The 6,555-nt window shown below is 63.6% G+C and overlaps 1 long non-coding RNA gene across 1 annotated transcript in view; it reads left to right on the forward strand.

Moving 5' to 3' along the window:
- The first annotated feature begins 266 nt into the window (after positions 1 to 266).
- LOC147997386 (uncharacterized) overlaps positions 267 to 6,555 on the forward strand; it is an 18,344-nt gene continuing 12,055 nt past the window's right edge. The window contains exon 1 of the long non-coding RNA XR_015647916.1: positions 267 to 521. This is a non-coding gene — a long non-coding RNA (uncharacterized LOC147997386). The remainder of the gene's footprint in view (positions 522 to 6,555) is intronic.

Consider the following 6,555-nt stretch of genomic DNA (forward strand, 5'->3'; position numbering starts at 1 on the left):
CGTGTGAACAAGGGAATGCAAATGCACAAAATAAGTATGTTTTGATCAGAGTGAAAACAAATCACGGGAATTTTAACCATTCCACCATCATTCCACCATTCTTTTAATTTACTCTCTGTGTTTAGTCTTCCAAAGAGGGTGGCAGGTGTGTGGTTTGGTGAGTGCCGGCTGGCGGTGGCAGCGAGGAACAGAGAACAACAACAACCCCCCCTCCCCCCCATCGGGATCGGTGGAGGGTTTTAAAAATGAGTGAGCCATTTAAAAATGGTGTGGAACTGAGGTCGCCGCCACCCTCCCCTCACGACGGAGTTTGGACGCTCCCTTTTCCTAACTGTGCCTGTTCCTTGCTAATTGTTAACCGATTCGAGAGTGCATGTCCTTTCACTTAGAGGTGGCCTGTTTTCACCGCTCCGTCCTACTTTCCTTTTCTGGGTGCCTGAGGGGGTTGGCCCCGAGTCCATCCCGCGTTCACTGTGTTCCGGCGGGACAACCGGGACCGTTTGTGCCATTCGGGAGAAGTGGTGGGTACCTGCCCCGTTGTGCGTGGGTGAGTGTCCCCCTGAGCTAGGGAGGTCACTCCGGAGAGACGGAATGAGTGTGTGTGGCGGCGGCGGCGCGTGACAGTCTGTATTGGTTTGCTTGATCGAGATCGCTGTCGGGCGACACCTAGTGGCGACAAGTTTCCGCAACGCTCCTGTCCCCCGGTTGGTGACAAAGGACGGGGAAGTGCCTGTGGTGAGCCGGCCAGGGTGAGAGGGTGACAGGCAAGCAGGCGGGTGCGCGACGGAGACGCCGTCCTGTCTGGGGACCATCTCTAGCTAGGAGGTTGTACCTGGAGAACTTCAGGGGAGGAGGGTGGCTGTACGACCTATTGGGACACAAGGAGGGGTTGGTGGCAGCTGGATGAGGTCGACCAGAAGGCTTGGGCCCCGTCCCGGATTTTTTTTTTTTTTTTTCCAATTTTTTTTTTTTAATTTTTTATTTTATTTTATTTTATTTTTTTTTATTTCTTCCCTCCTCTCCGGTCCCAGCCAGCGGGACCATAGACACTTTTGAGGCCGAGAGGGTGCTGTGTCCCCGGCCTCCGAGCCGAGGTGGCCCGGCTAGGGGGCGCCACGGAGTTTTTTTTTTTTTTTTTCTTTTCCAGGAGTCCCTTCGGTCCCAGCCAGCGGGACCATAGACACTTTTGAGGCCGAGAGGGTGCTGTGTCCCCGGCCTCCGAGCCGAGGTGGCCCGGCTAGGTGGCGCCACGGATTTTTTTTTTTTTCTTTTCCAGGAGTCCCTTCGGTCCCTGATAGCGGGAGCCTGGACCTCTGAGGCCGAGAGGGTGCTGTGTCCCCGGCCTCCGAGCCGAGGTGGCCCGGCTAGGGGGCGCCACGGAGTTTTTTTTTTCTTTTCCAGGAGTCCCTTCGGTCCCTGATAGCGGGAGCCTGGACCTCTGAGGCCGAGAGGGTGCTGTGTCCCCGGCCTCCGAGCCGAGGTGGCCCGGCTAGGGGGCGCCACGGAGTTTTTTTTTTTTTTTCTTTTCCAGGAGTCCCTTCGGTCCCTGATAGCGGGAGCCTGGACCTCTGAGGCCGAGAGGGTGCTGTGTCCCCGGCCTCCGAGCCGAGGTGGCCCGGCTAGGGGGCGCCACGGAGTTTTTTTTTTTTTTCTTTTCCAGGAGTCCCTTCGGTCCCTGATAGCGGGAGCCTGGACCTCTGAGGCCGAGAGGGTGCTGTGTCCCCGGCCTCCGAGCCGAGGTGGCCCGGCTAGGGGGCGCCACGGAGTTTTTTTTTTCTTTTCCAGGAGTCCCTTCGGTCCCTGATAGCGGGAGCCTGGACCTCTGAGGGCGAGAGGGTGCTGTGTCCCCGGCCTCCGAGCCGAGGTGGCCCGGCTAGGGGGCGCCACGGAGTTTTTTTTTTTTTTTTCTTTTCCAGGAGTCCCTTCGGTCCCTGATAGCGGGAGCCTGGACCTCTGAGGCCGAGAGGGTGCTGTGTCCCCGGCCTCCGAGCCGAGGTGGCCCGGCTAGGGGGCGCCACGGAGTTTTTTTTTTTTTTTTTCTTTTCCAGGAGTCCCTTCGGTCCCAGCCAGCGGGACCATAGACACTTTTGAGGCCGAGAGGGTGCTGTGTCCCCGGCCTCCGAGCCGAGGTGGCCCGGCTAGGTGGCGCCACGGATTTTTTTTTTTTCTTTTCCAGGAGTCCCTTCGGTCCCTGATAGCGGGAGCCTGGACCTCTGAGGCCGAGAGGGTGCTGTGTCCCCGTCCTCCGAGCCGAGGTGGCCCGGCTAGGGGGCGCCTCCGAGACTTTATTTTTTCCAGGATCCTCCCCGGTCCCTGCCAGCGGGAGCATGGACTTCTGAGGCCGAGGGGAAGCTGTGTTCCAGGCTATCTACCATGGCCTCCTCGGTCTGTGAGCACTCAGGGTTCTAAGGTCGACCAGTTGTTCCTTTGCGGTCCGGTTCTCTTTCTACATGGGGACCTCTTGGGGACACGTCACCGAACATGACTTCCAGACGTTCCGTGTGGCCTGTCATGTTTATCCCTGTGTCTTTTACACTTTTCATCTTTGCTATCTGTCCTTATTGTACCTGGAGATATATGCTGACACGCTGTCCTTTTGACTCTTTTTGTCATTAAAGGACGTTGGAAGAGGCTTGCACCAAGGCTGTTTGCTTGTCCAGCCCTAGCTCTTTTCTTCTGCGCATGGGCCTCTTCGATGCTCGAAGCTTAGCGTCCCCCCATGAGTACGCGCTTCCTGCTTTCCCGTGCTTGCTTGCCTGTGCTCTGTGGGGCAGCTTTATGACAACCGTCCCGCGTGTCAGGCGTTCCCGATTTCCCCGTGGTGGTTGTCGTCCGTTACCGGTAGGAGTCGTTGGTGCCGAGTGCGACTGGAAGGGTTTTCCCGTTTGGTGCCAGTGACCCCCTGGCGTGCTCCTCTGCGGCCGACCGGTTTTTTTTTTTTTTTTTTTTTTTTTGTTTTTTGTTTTTTTTTTTTTTTTGTTTTTTGGAAGGAGTTCCCGAACCTCCGCTGCTTGGTGGTGTGTCCCTTTCTTTCCTGCTGTGTGACTCCCGAGTTGCACCTTTTCTCCTTCGAAGGGGATTTTATTTTTTTATTTTTATTTTTTATTTTTTATTTTTTTTTTTTGAAGGAGTTCCCGAACCTCCGCTGCCCGTTGAGTCCCGTTCTTCCACGCCACGTGCCTCCCGAGTGCAACGCTTCCTTTTTTTTCTCGCCCTCGAGAAGGGTAAATTTTTTTTTGTGTGTGTGGCAGTGTTAGCGACTTCTTCCCGTGCTCTCTCTCGCTCTTCTCGCTCGTATTCCCGTCCAGTGCGTTGTTAGAAAGCTCTCACGCCCGTTGTTCCCGATGCATGGCGTGTCTCGCTCCCGTTGGATCGATGTGGTGCTGCCGCGTTCTCTTCGGGCCGGGGCCTAAGCCGCGCCAGGCGAGGGACGGACATTCATGGCGAATGGTCATTCAGCGCGAATGGCGACCGCTCTTCTCGTTCTGCCAGCGGGCCCCTCGTCTCTCCTCCCCATTCCTTTGCAGGGTGGTGTGTGGAAGTCAGGGGTGCGGCTGTCCGGCACGAGCGCTGACCCGCGCACACTTGTTGCTGTGGTTCGCGGTGTCCCTGTGGACGTGTCGGGGGCGCTTGCCCCCACGCCGTTCACTGCTTCGCGGCCCTCTTCCCCCGTGCCGGGGGAAGGTGGTAGACCCGCTGCGGTGCATACCCTTCCCGAATGGTGTGTGCACGCGCCCTGCTTTGTGTGAGCCTTGCGGTGCTCCTGGAGCGTTCCGGGCTTTGACCACCAAGGTGCCCGCTTCTGAGTTGGCGGTGGCGCTACCCGCTCCCCGGCGTGCCTCCTGTGCTCCATGGTGCTTGTGCCTTTACGCTTTCCCTTGTCCTAGTTGCCGGCTTTCTGCACGGTGACAGAAAGGGGGGGGGTCGAGGAGTTGAGTGTGCGGGTAAAAAGGCTCCTTCCGTTGGGTGAGCGCCCACCCCGTGCCTATGTTTTTGGTGCCTTCACCCGCGGGCCCTGCGCGGTTAGGGTGGTGCTGAGCGATCGCGGCTGGCCCTTTTTAAAGACCGGACTCCCTCAAGTAAAGGCTCCTCCTTTGTGTGCGCCTTGAAGAGGCCTGGCTCTCGGCGGGGACCTGTCGCAGGTCCCCCCGGTCCGCGAATGCTCAAGAAGACCCCGGAGAAAGAGACCTTTGCCGATACCGCAGACCCCCCACCAGCTGGCGCGTGGTCCTTCCCGTTCTGTCCCGCGCCTGTTGCTCGTTTCCCGTTGCGTGCACGGAGCCCTTGGCTGCTCGTCGGTGTTGGGTTCGTCCCGCCCTCAGTGAGGAATTTGCCTTCTCTAGCTATCTTCGGAAAGGGCTTTACGATCTCCGAGGGGCTTCTCCCGGATGGTCCCCTCGGCTGCCCGCCCTGACCTCAGCCTTCTGCGCGCAGCGTTTGCTCTCTCGCCTACCGCGACCCGCGCCTCCCCGCTCCGAGTACGAGGAGGGATCACGCGGGACGGGGCTCTGTCGACCTGCCGCTGTGCGGAGCTTGTGGGGGAGATTGGGTTTCTGGTGGCAGGTGGCGGGGAAGGGCCGTGCACACGCCCGCGTGCGCGGTACCCCCCTCACCGCGAGGGGTCGTCGCGGGACGGGTGGGTTTGGAAGGGCGGCGGTGGGCTCCCGGTCCCACCCGCCTCCGTTTCCCCCGTGCCCTCCGTCGCGTGTGCGTCCCTCCCACGCGCGTCCACGTCCCGGCCACTCTCGCGGCGAGGTCGTGTCGCGTGTGGTGCGTGCCGCGTGCTCTCGGGCGTCTGCGGTTGCCGCCTCGTCCCCCCCTTCCACGGCAGCGTTCCCACGGCCGGTGGAGATCGCGGGAGCCGTCCTACCCCCCCTTCCCCCTCCGCGGGGCTCTCGAGGGTCCGTGAACCGCGGGGTTGGCCTCGCTCTCGGGGGCGGACTTCTTATTTGGGGGAACCGGCGGTCGGCCGCGTCCGGCGCGTCGTCGGACGTTGGGACCCGCTGCCACGCGGGGGTCTTCGTCGGTTGGCGTCGGCGTCTGCCTCGGTTCGCTCTCGCGTCGGCTGGCGTCTCCTCGGGCTCCCGGGGGTTGTCCGTTGGTTTCGGGTCGGCTCGGTGCCGCGGGCGTGGCGGGACTGCTCCGGGTTGGGTGCAGTGTGATTCCCGCCGGCTTGGCTCGCGTGCCCGGTCGCCGCCCGAGTGGCCTCCCGGTCCCTTGTGAGGCGTCTCCCGCGGGGGGTGCCGCTGCGGCCCGCCCTGCCGTCGACGGTCCTCGTTCTGCCGGTTCGCTCCCCCTCCCCGCCCGCCGGCGTTCCTTTCTCTCTCGCTCCTCGTCTGGCCGACCCGCGGCCGTGCTGCCGGGCCCCTCCTCACGGGGGGGCAGCCGGGCGCGCACGGGTCCCGGGGCGGTCGCGGGGTGCCTGGGGGGAAGGGCCGCCCGGCGGGCGGGAGGAAGTTGCGGTTTGAAGGGCGTCCCGGCCGCCGCGGCCGTGGCGGCGCGTCTCGCCTGGTCTCTTGGAGGCGTGTGCGGGGGGAAAGACGCCCCGCGAGGCGTAGAGGAGAAAGAGGCTTTAGTGGCTGTCGCCCACGCCGGTCCGTGGGGCCTGTTGGCTGAGGGTGCGTCTGCGCGGGGGCCCGTCCGGCCCCGCCGTCCTCTGGGAAGGCGTGCGTCGGGGGAAAGCTGCCGGGGTGCCAAGGTGGGCGCCTGGGCGTTGAGTCGAACCCGTGTGCGCGTCCCGGTGTGGCGGTGGGGGCTCCGGTCGGTGTCTCTCCCTCTCGCTGCCCCGAGGCCCGGCCTCCCTTCCGACGCGGGCTCGGCCCCCCTCTCTCCCCCCTCGCGGGGTCAAAGTCGCTCGTCGACCTCCTCCCCTCCTCCTCCACCTGTCCGCGCGAGGGCGTCGCCGCCGCGTGTCAGGCGTTGGGCCCGTCCTCATCCTCCGCTTCTCGCCCGGGGTCGGCCGCCGTCCGGTCTCCCGCCGCTCCCCGTTGGCGTGGTCTCCCTCCCGCCGGTTCACGGTCCTCCGACCCCGCCCGAGGGGGTCGGGGGTGGTTTCCCCGTCTCCCCGGCGTTGCGCCTCGCTTGCCCGTGTGCTTTGGGGGTGGGCCCGCTGCGGCCCCCGCCCGCCCGTGAGCCCCGGCCGCATCCGCCGGCGCGGCCGCGCCCGGTATGGTCCGCGGCGTGGGCCTCGTGTTGGGAGCGTGTCGTCCTCGCGGCGTCTCGGTACGGGTGTGTCGCTGGGTTCCGACGGGTGGCCTTCCCGGTTCTGCCCCCGCCGTCCCCCGCCCGTCCGTCCCGCGCCCCTCTTCCCGCTCTGAGGGGGGTTCGGTCGTTCCCGCGGGTCGACCGTCGCCGGTCGCTTCTCTCTCCGCCTCCCTCAGCGCTCGTCCTCCCGCTCGCCCCGCGCCCGGTACGGCCGGCGCGTCCCGGCTCTTCCCGATGCCGCGGCGGGGGAGTAGGGGAGGTGGGGGCGGGCAGGGAAAGGAGGAAGGGGAAAAAGGGGTTTGCCGTGGTGGCGGTGGTGTCGGGGGAGGAAGCGGCGCGTCGGTCGTGGGA

This window comes from Rattus norvegicus, unplaced genomic scaffold (assembly GCF_021556685.1).
Source record: "Rattus norvegicus strain SHRSP/BbbUtx unplaced genomic scaffold, alternate assembly SHRSP_T2T unassigned-0000159, whole genome shotgun sequence".
Taxonomy (NCBI): Eukaryota; Metazoa; Chordata; class Mammalia; order Rodentia; family Muridae; genus Rattus; species Rattus norvegicus.